The sequence below is a fragment of the Monodelphis domestica genome, chromosome 3, assembly GCF_027887165.1.
Source record: "Monodelphis domestica isolate mMonDom1 chromosome 3, mMonDom1.pri, whole genome shotgun sequence".
NCBI classification, from domain to species: domain Eukaryota; kingdom Metazoa; phylum Chordata; class Mammalia; order Didelphimorphia; family Didelphidae; genus Monodelphis; species Monodelphis domestica.
Genome location: NC_077229.1, coordinates 59,233,065 through 59,247,395, shown reverse-complemented (window position 1 = coordinate 59,247,395; position 14,331 = coordinate 59,233,065). Strand labels below are relative to the sequence as shown.

Genomic DNA, 14,331 nt, shown 5'->3' with positions numbered 1-14,331 from the left:
AGAGGAGAGGAGAGGAGAGGAGAGGAGAGGAGAGGAGAGGAGAGGAGAGGAGAGGAGAGGAGAGGAGAGGAGAGGAGAGGAGAGGAAAAGGAAAGAAAGGAAAGGTCTGTCTCCAAAGAGCTTACATTCTACCAGCTAGGCTAAGCAGCTATTTTTTAAAAATAATATTTTATTTTCCTCTATTACATGTTAAAACAATTTTAAACATTCATTTAAAAAAGTTTCTAGTTCCAAATTCTCTCCCTTCTTCTGATCTTCTTTCACTTCCTCCTTTCCTTCCCCCCTTCCCTGAGATGATAAATAATCTGATACAGATTTACATGTGCAATTTAGGTAAAGCATCTTTCCCTATTAGTCACTTTGTGGAAGAGAAGGAAGAAAAGAACAAGAATAACAAGGAGAAAAAGAAGACAGGAGGAGGAGGAGGAGGAAGAGAAGGAGGTCAATGAGGAGGAGGGAAGGAAGGAAAGAAGGAAAGAAGGAAGGAAGGAAGGAAGGAAGGAAGGAAGGAAGGAAGGAAGAAAGAAAGAAAGAAAGAAAGAAAGAAAGAAAGAAAGAAAGAAAGAAAGAAAGAAAGAAAGAAAGAAAGAAAGAAAGAAAGAAAGAAAGAAAGAAAGAAAGAAAGAAAGAAAGAAAGAAAGAAAGAAAGAAAGAAAGAAAGAAAGAAAGAAAGAAAGAAAGAAAGAAAGAAAGAAAGAAAGAAAGAAAGAAAGAAAGAAAGAAAGAAAGAAAGAAAGAAAGAAAGAAAATATAGTATGTTTTAGTCTGCATTCAGACTCCATCAGTACTTTCTCAGAGATCAAATGGTATTCATCATGAGGCTCTGGGATGGTCTTGGATTTCTGAATTGATGAGAATAATTAGTTCATATCACTTCATGTAAGTCTTTTCAGATTTTTCTTAAATAAAAGGATAAGCAATACAATTGAAATTACTATCCATTTCATTATTGGGGCCCTTAATCACCAGTAGTAGTTTGTGAGCTTCCTGAGGGCAGAGAACTTATAAACTGATGCTTGCAAACCTAATTAAAATCACATTTGTCTCTTTTCTTAATTCAATATTTTGTTTTTTTTTAATTATTCTTAACTTGGAAAACAATGACCCAAACATTTTCTTAAGTAAATATTTGCTAAAGATGATTGGATGTAAAATTTTTATCTTCAATTGCAGAGAGGTCATTTTAAAAATTCATTCATATGTTTAGTTTCAACATTCTTTTCAATCCAAATTCAATTCAATTCAATTTCTATTCTACCCTCTGTATCTAAGATATCAGGACAGTTTTCCTTAGTAATTTCTTGAAATATGATGTCTAAGATCTTTCTTTTAAAATGGTTTTTGGGTAATACAATACTTTTAAATTTATCTCCTTGATGTATTTTCCATATCAGTTGTTTTTCCAATGAGATATTTCCCCATTTTCTTCTATGTTTTTTATGCTCCTGATTTTGATTTATTGTTTTTCCTGTATTTGATTAGAGTCATTAGCTTCCACTTGTCCTAATTTTTAAGGAAGTATATTCTCCAGAGAGCTTTTATGCCTCTTTTTCCATTTGATCAACTCTGTCTTTTTAGAAAATTCTTTTCTTCAGTACATTTTTGTGCATCTTTTACCAAACTGCTAGTTATCTTTTCATAATTTTCTTGTATCACTCTAATTTCTTTCTCCAATTTTTCCTCTACCAAACTCATCTTTTTCTTTAAAAATTTCAGGAATTACTCTTATGTTTGGATACACCTAGCATTTTTCTTTAAGTGTGTGTGTGTGTGTGTATGTGTGTGTGTGTGTGTGTGTGTGCTTTCCTATTGTTGTCTTCTTCTGAGTTTATGCCTGGATCTTCCTGGTTACTGTAGTAGATTTTAGGGTCAAATTTTTGCTGTTGTTTGCTCATTTTTCTAGCCTATTTCTTAACTGTGAACATTATTAAAGTTGGTCTCTGCTCACGTAGGAGTATGGAGGCACTATCTCAGGCTTCTGGCTTTTTGTGTTGCTTTTTACAAAGCTTGTTCTGGGATTCTGTAAGTTTCTGGTGCCTCCAAGGTAGTGTGATCCTAGGGCAGGTATTGTCACTTACTTCCTGGTCTGTACTCCAGTCTTTATCCTGGAAGGACCTTTGGTTCCCTGAAGCCACCTCTTTGCTTTGGAACTGTAACCCAGGCCCTTGCCCCCTTGTGACTGACAATTAGCACATTTGTTTGCCCAGGAATTGTGACCCAGAACTGCACTTGGGCAATAGAGTTGCCAATTATCCCCAGCTATACTCAGTTCCAGCAAATGGTCCCCTGTAATCTCTTTATGACTAGTTGTCTGACACACCTCTCTAGGTTGAGAGTTCCTCAAGTTGCTGCTGCTCCTGTGGTCCATTGTTGCATATGTGGGCTCCACTCAGGTGTTATAGACTTTCTCATGCAACCTCTTACGTTTTTGTAGGGCAGAAAAAGTCTCAGCCTGATCTTTTTTATGGATCTCTGCTGGTCCAAAATTTGATTTGGGGCTCTATTTTAAAGGTGTTAGGAAAGGAATATTGAGAAAGTTTTGCTAGATGGATGCCCCCAATTCATAATTTGACTCTGCCTATAGACAGTTTATATTTTTAAAGTACATAATATTACATGTTAATTTCTAAGCTGTCCTATTTATCTGTTCTCCTTCTGAACTTCCTTTATTGTCTTTAATGAAGTTATTTTTAAAATTCTTTAATTGCACTCTTTTCTTCCTTTTCTAAATTAACTTCTGTTCTTTCACTGCCAATCAGCTATGAAGTTTATCAGTTTTGAAAGAATGAGATCTTAAACTTTGTTAGCATAGAAAGTTCTGCTTATCCCTGGAGGGTAGAACTAGAAGTATGGGGTAGAATTTTCAGTGTTAGATTTAAGTTTGGCAGAAGCATTACTAATAATTAGAGCTGTCCAAAAATTAGATGGGTGGTCCCAGGAGGCAATGACCTCCCTATCACTTGACACCTTTAGGCAGACATTAAATGACAAGACTGGAACTAGGGCACAATGACCAGAACCTTTTCCAGGGCACCAACATTTAGAGGATGCAAACAGCATTTACATTCTCTAGCAGCTAAGAAATAATTGAGCTTTGCACCTAGTTAGCAAGTATAATCACTTAAAATAGGAAGCTGCTAAATACCATGCTTATGTCTCCCCCCATCCCTTAGCTGTGTCTCCCCAGGTGAGTTTTGCCTTGGGCCAGTTCTGTTCTGCTCTCTCTGACTGGATAGCATCATCCCAAGAGATGATCTATGGTGTTATATAGCTTCCTCCTATGGAGGCTGGGATCCTATGGTTCCTATCCCTTTGCTTCAAGATTTTGTGTTCAATGTCCCTATCCCCTTCTCTAGAGCCATGTGCCCTGGAATCTCCTCTCTCCCAACTGAATTTGTTTGAAAAAAATAACTCAAAAGCATATTTTTGTGATGTTTGCCTCAGGTTTCAAAATTGTTAGTTATAACTTTGACAAAAGATCTCTTGTTAATAATGTAAAGGAAATTGGATAGACTAGATGATTTCACATAGTTTATACATGGAGTTCATTAAAATGAGGGGTAACTGTGTTCAAGTGTCAGCTATATTATATCAAGTGAAATATTAGACTGGTTGAGTTGCATTTGCTAAATAGGCTTACCAATGTTGTATATGATGTGCTGTGTAAAGTCCATACAAAAAGACAGATTTGATTCTGCTTGAGCATGGGATTGTTCTAATTCCTACCAAGCCTTGCAATTTGATACACCTCAGTCAAATCCTTGGCAATAAGAGACATCGGCATAATCATTCACACTGGAAAAACAAAGTGGATGAGTAATCTAGACCAGATTATGACACATAGCTGAATGGGCAGCCATCAAGTTATTCCATTGATATATGTATCTTGTCCAAGTGCTATGGAAGAAAAGGATCTGAGTCTAAAATCAAGGAGGAGAAAGGGAAGATAGGCTGATGCTACTGGGGATAGTGTAGAGTACTTTCAGTCACCCATCCAATAATCAGTTATTAAATGATTGCTAAGCAATGAGGATTCAAAGGAAAGCAAAACACCACTCCTGTTCTCAAGGAGCTCATTTTCTAATAGGGAAAAAACATGCAAACAACTAAAAATAAACAAATCCTCTATTGGATAAATTGTGGCTAATCAATAAAGGGGAGGCACTAGCATTAATGGGTATTGAAAAAAGTCTTCTTGCAGAAGATGGGATTCTAGCTGATACCTGAAGAAACCAAGGAAGGCAGGAGGTAGACATGAGGAGGTAGAGAATCCTAGGGTTGGTGACAGTCAATAAAGATGCTCAGGAGAAAGGAGGCCACTGTCCCTGGACTGAGGAGTATGGAGGGTAGGGAGCAAAGCAGGATGGTATAATCTTATTATAATAAGAATAGAAAGGAGAAGACCATAACGGGCTTTGAATACCAAACAGGATTGAGTGTTCAATCTCAATTGTGTTCACTGACATGATAACCCATATCTTTAACGCCATGATGCTAAGTAGCAGCAAGTCCTAATACACACAATAATGATTCCAAAAGGACCACAAAGCCGGATTCTCAAAGATGATGGAAAGATACCAGGTAGGCATAAGCTGAGTTCTCAAGGGGGATGATTTGCTGCCAAACTCACACCTCTGAAATATTTCCACCTGAGGTAAAAAGAGTTGAATGAGTGCCAGCAAGTGGTACGACCAAAGTGAGCTTTCTGACCTAAGCCCTCGTGAGGTCTGGAGGGGGAAAGCCCAGGAGTAACCAGCTAGAGGTTGGGAGGGATAGGATTGCTGAGAGGAGAGAGCATGCCCCCACTTGTTGTTGCCCAGTTCCATCTACTCTGTTAGTTATAGCTTTGTTTGTCCACAATAAGTAGTATAGAAGGCATTATTATAGACAAGTGGCACCAGAAAAGGAGATGGTTCAATTCTGTAGCAAAAAAGAAGTGACCAGAACCTCCCTTCTCCTAAAATATGTATAGAACCAAAAGTACATTGAGCATGCACACATGCATGTATATAGGGACATAATATTTACACGTGTGTATATACATGTGGAGAATACATGTGATGTATGCGTATCTTCATGTGTATTTTCATGCAAGTATACACACATTGTGTTTATGTTTTTGAAAAATGATGGAACCATGAACTATATCAAGGAAGGAAACCCTGAAACTGAGAAAATTATGTTAGCAACAAAATATTTTTTAAACCTCCACCCTCTGTCTTAGAATCAATACTAAGTATCAATTCCAAGGCAGAAAAGCAGTAAGGGCTAGTCAATGGGGGTTAAATGACTTTCCCAGGGTCTCACAGCTAGGGGGTGACTGATGCCATATTTGAATTCCATCTTTGGGTCTGGCTTTTAATACACTGAGCCACCTAGTTGCCCTACAACAAAGAACTAAAAGATTTATGTTAGTGTAGTCTGTCATAGTATGATGATAAAAATGTTGGTTTGGGGGTTGAGAGACCTAGAACCCTGCTAGCTGGGTAACCCTGGGAAACTCAAGATTAAAGGGTTCTAGATCCACAGCTGGAAAGAACCTTGGAGGCCACCTAATCCTACCCCTTTATTTTACAGGTGAGGAAACTAAGGCTCTGGGAAGTCAAAAGGTCATAGATTTACTGGAAGAAAGGGACCCCAAGAGCCATCCGGTCTGATCCCTTGATTTTACAGATAGAAACTATGGTCATGGAAGGAGAAATGACTTATTCAAGATTCAAGATGTTGTTAAGTGGCACCCATAGGATTCAAACCCAAATCCTCTGATACCAAATCTACTGGCAAGTCACTTATTTGTTCAGATCCTCAGTTTCTTCTTCTGTAAAATAGGGGTAATGTTTTTCATTCCATCTAACTCACAGTGTTGTGAGGAACGCATTTACAAACCTTCAACTTCAAATGCTATTGAACTGTGAGTTCTGATTATCCCCTTAATGACAGAGAGTCATGAATCAGGCAGGTTAGAGTGCCATGCCGTGGAGATGCCCGTGAGTCTTACCTCCTCACCACACAAGTCTGAATCCCTCACTAATTTCCAATAATTATCTCCTGCTTGAAAGCTTCCCTGGGGTTCCTTAAGGGAGATGAAACTCAAATAAAGTACCTTGTTAAGCGGGTTCAAAAGCACTTTAATAAAGTTTAACCAAGCATGGCTTCCGGGCTCTGGAAGGGAGTGGGAGGCAGGTTCGGTAAAATTCCTTCCACTGGTTTAGACAGTTGGAAACCAGACCCAGGAGATGGAAACTGGGAGAAAGATGAGCTCTGGTTGGCAATGTGTCCTGGGCAAGAGCCCAAAGCTCAGGAGAAATTGAGTGATGACAAAACCACAGTCCTGGGGGCCACTGACAACACAGGGAGCCTGTCCAAGTTTCCAAATCTCATGGATCATTTTCAAAGAAGGAGGTGAATTGGGGTTGTGTGAAAAGAACACTGACTCTGTGGGCAGAGTGGCTGAGTTCCCATCTTACCTCTGATACATACTGCCTGTGTGTCCTTGGGCAAACTACCAATATCCCTAAGCCTCAGTTTGCTCATCTGTAAAATGGGCAACCTAGATTAGATGATTGCTGGAGCTCCTACCACCTTTAAATCTATGAGTCTATGATCCGAATGATGGTACTTCAGATATTATATTTTACAAAGTACAATTACTCCCATGACCTCATTGGGATTTCACTGAGATTCTAGGTCCTAGGACTTGGTTAGAGAAGGTATGCTTACCTCCATTGTGCAAAGGAATAAGCATAGAATCATGCAAAGAATAAAGAACTTAGTGTTAGAGGAGACCTGGGTTCAATTTTTTCAGTTAGTTTTTTCATGAACAAACAAATTGATTTTCTTTTCCTCCAATCTGCACCTTTTTTTTTAATCTTACTTTCTGCTGTCCCAGGAACAACTCTAAGACAGAAGGGCAAAGGCTAGACAAACAAGGTAAATCGACTTTCCCAAAGTCACATAGCTAGGACATATCTGATGCTATACTTGAACCCAAGTCCTCCCAACTTCAGATCTGGCATTCTATCCATGGTGCCACCTACCTGCTCTAGCCAATCCACCTCTAATTAACAAGTGATAGCAAATTGGATTCTAAATTCAGATCTTCTACTCATCAAATATGTGTCCTTAGGCAATGCATCTTGGGGAAGCATGGTCTGGAGAAAGGGGTACCAAATGTGGACTAGAGTTCAAATCTGGCATCTCCCACTTACTTCCTATATGCCTTTAGGTAAATTAGTCTTCTCATTTATAAAATGAAGTGATGAGGCTAGATGGCCTCTAGGAACCCTTCTAGTTCTAGACATGTGGTACTATTCGCCCTCTTTGCTTGGCTTCCACTCTCCTCATCTATATAACATGGGCATTGGGCCACATGACCTGAGGTCTCTAACATCCTTTCCAGCTAGATAAGTTTCTGACTTCAAAATAGAGTTACTTGTCCCAGATCACAGAGCTGGGAAGTGGAATTAATGTGGTTTTGTGGTTGTTCAGTCATTTCGTATCCAATTCATTTGAGGCTTCTCTCTTACCAGTGGAAGGAATCTGTTCTGCTAATTTCAACAGATAATTTGAAAGAACATTGCAAGGGAGGAGATGGAAAAGATACAGAAGGAAAAGAGTGCTGTTGTTCTGTAGTTTTGGGACCCATCCAACTCTTGGTGACCCCATTTGGGGTTTCCTTAGCAAAGCTACCGAAGTGGTTCACTATTTCCTTCTCCAGCTCATTTTACAGATGAGGAAACTGAAGCCAACACAGGTAAGTGACTTGCCCATGGTCACATAGTCAGTAAGTGTCTGAGACTAGATTTGAACTCAGTTCTCCCTGACTCCTTACCTAGCACTGCACCATCTAGCTGTCCCAACTAGGGTTGGGTATAGTGACCACTAGTTGGTATAGTGACTACTATTATATTGTCACAATTATATAGCTATTTAAGATCTGAAAATACTTTGTATAAGCTTACATCATATTTATTATCTGATTTGAGTTTCTCAATAATCATGGAAGAAGATGTAATTATGACTTCCTTTTACATATGAGAAAACTGAAGTTCAGAGAAGTTAGATACAACAGTCATTTACTAAGTCATCTGACTTCTCCAAACCTCAGTTTCCTCATCTGTGAAAGCTAGCCCAGAAATCCAGCACTATTCAACTATTAAGTATCCAAGGTCAAATTTGAACTCAGGTCCTCCTGATTCCACATCTAGTGCTCTGCCCACTAATCCATATTACTTCTCTTGAAATTAGGAAAAACTAGATTCAAAACTTCCAACTTAACTCTTACTTACCTTTTAAAGCCTTAGTTTCCCCATCAGTAAAATGGGGAAATAGCATTACGGTTCCTTTCTCATAGGGATGTTGTAAGACTCATATGAAGTGAGTACATAAAATACTTTGTGAAAAAGCAAAATGCTATAAAATGTCAGTATATATATATATATATATATATATATATATATATATATATATATATATATATATATTTGATTGTTCCTGGTGCTTCCCTGAGGCATCTCAGAGTTAAAGGGTAATTTGTATGACTGAGTCCTAGTTGGGAGGCTGGGAATGTGTATCTGTATGGACGCACACATGTATCTTTATGTATGGGAACATTCACACATGTAGATATATGCCTATATATGTGTGCATCATATTTTTTTCTTCCTCAAAAAGACTCAAGAAGGGGGCAGCTGGGTGGCTCAGTGGATTAAGAGCCAGGCCTAGAGACGGTTTAAATCTAGCCTAGCTGTGTGACCTTGGACAAATCCCCTCACCTCCATTGCCTAGCCCTTACCACTCTTCTGCTTTGGAACCAATACACAGGATTGATTTTAAGATGGAAGGTAAGGGCATAAAAAACCTTTTTAAATCACACTGAAAAAAGAAAGACTCAAGAAGGAAGCATTAACTAGGGATGTATCTTCTTCATCCTCCTACTGAAGGAGGAAATGCATGAATGGAATTTGGTCATTCTATCTTAGCTAAGAATAAAGGTTGGTGACCATTGCTTAGAAGGGACAGTAGGCATATCTTGACAACTGACCAAGGGTTGGTCTTTCTGAGTGTAACTCAAGTGGGATTGATTGTATAGGGCATTCAAAGAAAACTAGCACCTATGGTGGGAGGGCCAGTGTTCTGTGCATTGTGATGCCATCTTGCTGCCCATGGAGGACCAGCACTAATGGTGGGAGGGCTTGCTGAGCCCCTTTCAGGACGACTTTCCTTCTCTGGTGTCTATTTGGCACTCACTCAACTCTCACCTGTGGCTTCAAGAAGCTATCGCATAAGCAGTGACTACATCTTGATAAATTGTCTCAACAGAAGAGAGTTTGCAGGGTAACCAACAAGCCTAGAACCTAGTAAATTGGGATATCTGTTCCACATATGTAAAGACTTTCCCCATCAGCGTGGGTAGATTAGAAAAAATTGTTCCAAGGGCCATGAATATGGTAGAAGCAGGCACCACAGAGAACTTAGAGCTTGGTCAGACATCAAAGATGCCAAGGTCATCCACTGCATCATGGACTATCACAAGCTATCTTGACTTTTGTCACTGGACTTCGATGACTCTGGAAGAGGCCAATGATTTGGTGTGACTAATTTGTGTTCAAGTCAAAAGACATCACCAGTGAGGTCATTTATGTTCCCTTAAAGTACAAAGGACAATAATCAATCAAGCAGAGCATAGACCCCACTAAGCAGATGGCTGGAAATGTGCCGACAAGCATAGAGGCTTGTGGGCTTGAAGCATGTCATTCCAAAAGAAATGGAATATTTGCCTTTTTAAAATGGCAGTAGTAGTGAAGAGATAGAAGCAATGGGAGCAGAGTGAAGGGAACCTCAGAGCCACAAGTTGATCAAAAGAGTAGGGGATGCCAAACAGTGTACCATCTAGAAAGAAAGGGAAAGATAGCCTTGTGGACCTGGAGGAGCTGGAGATGGCAGTAACAGGGCAACGGGATGCCAAAGGGACAAAGAAAGATTAGCAAAGCAGGAGACATGGCCTCAAGAGCCAGAAAAGAGAAAAAAAGAGAGAAGTGATTCACAGAGTCTAGAAGAGGAGGAACAAAGCCAGAGCTTGGTCTTTACTAGGTCTTCAAGTCATAGGTCTGTACAGGTCTGGGGGAGTGGTGGTGGACTCTACCAGCACTCAATTCTTTCCCCACTTTCTTGGGGTGGGGTGGGGAGCTCTATATCTAGAATGACTATATAGATCCCTGAGAAACCTAGAGACACTGAAGATGGGCTCCCCAGAGGGATGAGTTTTGTGACATCCTATTAATCTTGAGTCCTTTCCATTCTTTGGGATTTCACAAGCCCAGAATAGCAATGTAAAATGGCATTATAGATAGATAGAGAGAGAGATAGAGAGATAGATAGAGAGATACATACATACATACATACATACATACATACATACATACATGGATGGATGGATGGATGGATGGGTGGGTGGATGGATGGGTGGATGAATGGATAGATAGATAGATAGATAGATAGATAGATAGATAGATACATACATACATACATACATACATACATACATACATGCATGGATGGATGGATGGATGGATGGGTGGATGGGTGGATGAATGGATAGATAGATAGATAGATAGATAGATAGATAGATAGATAGATAGATAGATAGATACATACATACATACATACATACATACATACATACATACATACATGCATGGATGGATGGATGGATGGATGGATGGATGGATGGATGGATGGATGGATGGGTGGATGGGTGGATGAATGGATAGATAGATAGATAGATAGATAGATAGATAGATAGATAGATAGATAGATAGATACCTGGGAGAGATGAGGCCCACTAGAGGAAAGGGGGTTCAAATATGAGTCATTTCTTTATCCTTTGTCATATTCATAAACTTGTTCTCTTCTCCATTCTTTGTTAGCTTGGTTCTTGCAAGGGAAGTGAGAGTGCCCAAAAGAGAGCTCAAGACAAGACTGGGAAGGATGTTAGTAAGTGCCATAGACTGAAGATGTGGGGATGGAGCAGGGAATGACTTCTCAGGAGCTTTCTGTTCTGAGCAAAGTAGTAGCCAGCAAGGCTGAGTTGACTTCTGCCTGTGGCCTGACTGCCCCTTGACCTAGGGTCAAGGCTCCCTCTGCACTTAGTGAAGCTACTCTTTGCCCTGCTCCCTCCCTCTGTTTAGCCTCTGCCTCTTCCCTGAAACAATAAGACTGTCTGTGCAGAACCTGCTGCAGCAGCTCCCTGGGCACTCTCCTAGTGCCAAACTGAATTAATTACAGGAAATTATCCATTTGAAATGGCTGCCCACGTGCCTGCAATAAAGCTACAAATCTGCAAACTGCAGTTTAGAAAATGGATCCCAAGTTGGCATTCTCTGGACTTCCCTTAGTTACACAGGGGACAGGTTGGGCCTTTTTGGGGTTGCATTTTTTCTATTCTAAACAAAATTAAATTAAAGAATAAGATCAGCATCATCTCTTCTGTCCCAGAGAGAAGCTGGCTGGGACCTTTGGAGGACCACAGGGTCCAGCTTTCTCAGCTATCTCAGCCCAGAACTTTCTCATTCCAAATCTAGGATAGGATCCTCCATGTTCGTGGCCAATACTATGCTGTCTCTCAAGCAAAGGAGTAGCTAACTTAAACTGATATCCCGACCTCCGATCACTATCCTTCCCCAATTCAATGCCCCATATAAGCAGCCAAAATAATCTCCCTAATGCACAAGTCTGGCCATGCTATTCTTATGCATCAGTGACTCCGGATTGCCTATAAGAGAACATGCAAATGCATCAAATTCAATTCAGGCTATTATTAATTATATTCATTATTAATGTCAACATATGTAAATTATTAATTATAATTAATTATTGATAATATTAATAATAACAATACTAACTACTAGTTTCTTGATGCCTTGAACTGTTCTCTCCCACCTCTGCATGTTCTAAAGATCATTTCCCGTTCTTAGGTTGAACACATTCCCCACCTAATTTCTACAATTCAGTATCTTTCTCTTCCTTCAAAGTTCAGGTCTGACACCACTTCTTCCATGAAGTCATCACTCTCAGTCCCACAGCCCAAACTCCTTGCCCCTCCAGAGCCCTGCCAAAGCTCAAAAGGGAAGCTCCCTGCTTAAGTTTGCCTAGAGAACTTTGTCTCTGGTCCTAGGGCCATGGTGGTGAAGATGTGGCACATATGCAGAACCGGCACTTAGGGAGCTACTATGTTCCCCCTCTTCCCAGCAGCCAAGGACATTTTTGCATGCCCACCCCTCTGTCCAGCTGCCCAAAGCAAGCACTTTCTCCATCACCTCTCAGGTAATGAAGGGGCTCCCAGAAAGCTTGAATTTGTCCTCTGGGCACTCAAACTTGTTAAGGGTTCACCAACACTGCCCTAGGGTATTCTACATTCCAGCACACAAATTTGTGTGCACTTAGTATCCTCAGCCCCATTAGACTATGAGCTCCTTGGAAGCAGGGGAGTATTGAGTTGCTGTTCATCTTTGTAGAATTATAAGGAAGGAGGTGTACATCCTGTTGGGAGAGGATGACTTTCATGGTGCCATCATCCTGTCTGCTGCCCCAAGGATACTGTCATCCTCCAGAGGGCAAGCTTGTAATCCTGGTACTCTAATCAACTAAGAAAGCACTTATTGTCTCTACCTCTGTACTAGTCCATGGGGCATTCAACATTAAAAGAATAGAAATAGACTAATAATTTAGGCTAGGAACATTTTTACCCTGTTGCTGTTGTTCAGTCATGTCCAACTCTTTGTGACCCCATTTGGAGTTTTTTTTTTTCTTTAACAAAAATAGTGGCATGGTTTGCTATTTCCTTTTCCAGCTCATTTTCTAGATGAGGAAACTGAGACCAATAGAGTTAAGTGACTTATCCAGGGTCATAGAGCTAATAAATGTCTGTGGTTTGATTTGAACCCAGGTTTTCCTGACTCCAGGTCCAGTACTCTAAATCTCTCTTCAATCCTTTCCTTCTGACTCAGTCTCCCCAAAAAGTCTCCATTTGCCAAGGTGTCCTTCAATAGCTAGATAAGCTATATTCAGTGTTGTAAGCAAGTGTAGATTTTTCAAGCCTACCAGACTCATCTGTGCCAGGAATCAATAGAGCCTGGTGGGATGCACCTCATGCCCCTCAGCCCCCCTTACACACACACACACACACACACACACACACACACACACACACACACACACACAAGTTCACAAGAGCTTCAGCCGTCCGATAGCATGAGATTTTTTTTAATGAAATGGGGACCACTGGGTGAGGACCTTTCATCTCCTTGACCTGTGTGTGGCTGGTTGCCTGATGCCCGGAGGCAGCAGATCAATAGCCTTGGTAGCAGCAGGGGCATTTAATCTAAAGCCTCCATCTCTCCATGAGCCAAAAAGGGGGCACTCCCCCAATGGCCCAGCCAGAGAGCTGTGTGTTTGGAAAACATCATGTGGATGAGCTAATGTATTCATGTTGAAAGGAGTCAAATATTCTACCCCCAGGATCAAAATCTAAAACACACACACACACACTCCAGAGTGGAGGAGGAGACTCATTAATTCTGTCTCCTTTTGCACCCGAGGTGTGTGGTTTCTGTGCCTGTAAATACTTCATCACAGCAGCCAAAGAATTGGATCTCTAGGGGTTTGAAGGGTAATTAATATTTCCCTTCTTAAGCCTGAGCTTGCTCCTCTTAAAGATTTCTTAACTGCTTTAAGAGCAAGAAAGAGGAAACGAGAGGCTACTGTCCAGCTTGGTAACCCAAGAATTCCAATAGACGTTCAGACTGAGGCCCCACAAGGGCCTCCCAGGGGACAAAGGGGGTTAGATGAGGTAAAGTCCAGTTGGAGGATGAGGTGAGGCATGGAGAGTGGTCAGAACTCTGAGTGTGCAGTGGAATTGCGAATCAGCTACGGGAGGGGATTGGGGAGGGGAGGGAAAGAACATCAATCTTGTAGCCACTGAAAAATATTCAAAATTGATTAATTAAATAAAAATTTCCAAAAATAAAATAAAATAAACTTATAAATAAAAATGATAAATAAAGAACTCTGTGTGCACATGTGCATGTGTGTATGTGTGTATGGAGGGGTCTTTCATTGCCAGTCATTGGATTATGATATTAAGAACTGGAAAAGAAACTTCATTTTACAGATAAAGAAACTGAGGTGAAGTGACTTGTCCAAGGTCACACAGGTAGTGAATGACAGATTCACTATGACAGGATATGAATCTAGGTCCACTGACTCCAAACCCAGTGTTCTTTTGATTGTACCACTCTGTCTATAGAAATAGTAAGTAGTTAATTGATGCCT

The 14,331-nt window shown here is 40.4% G+C and overlaps 1 protein-coding gene across 2 annotated transcripts in view; it reads left to right on the top strand.

The window, feature by feature from the left end:
* The window catches only part of GALNT9 (polypeptide N-acetylgalactosaminyltransferase 9), a 581,478-nt gene that overhangs the window by 86,614 nt on the left and 480,533 nt on the right, over positions 1 to 14,331 (top strand). The window lies entirely within an intron of this gene.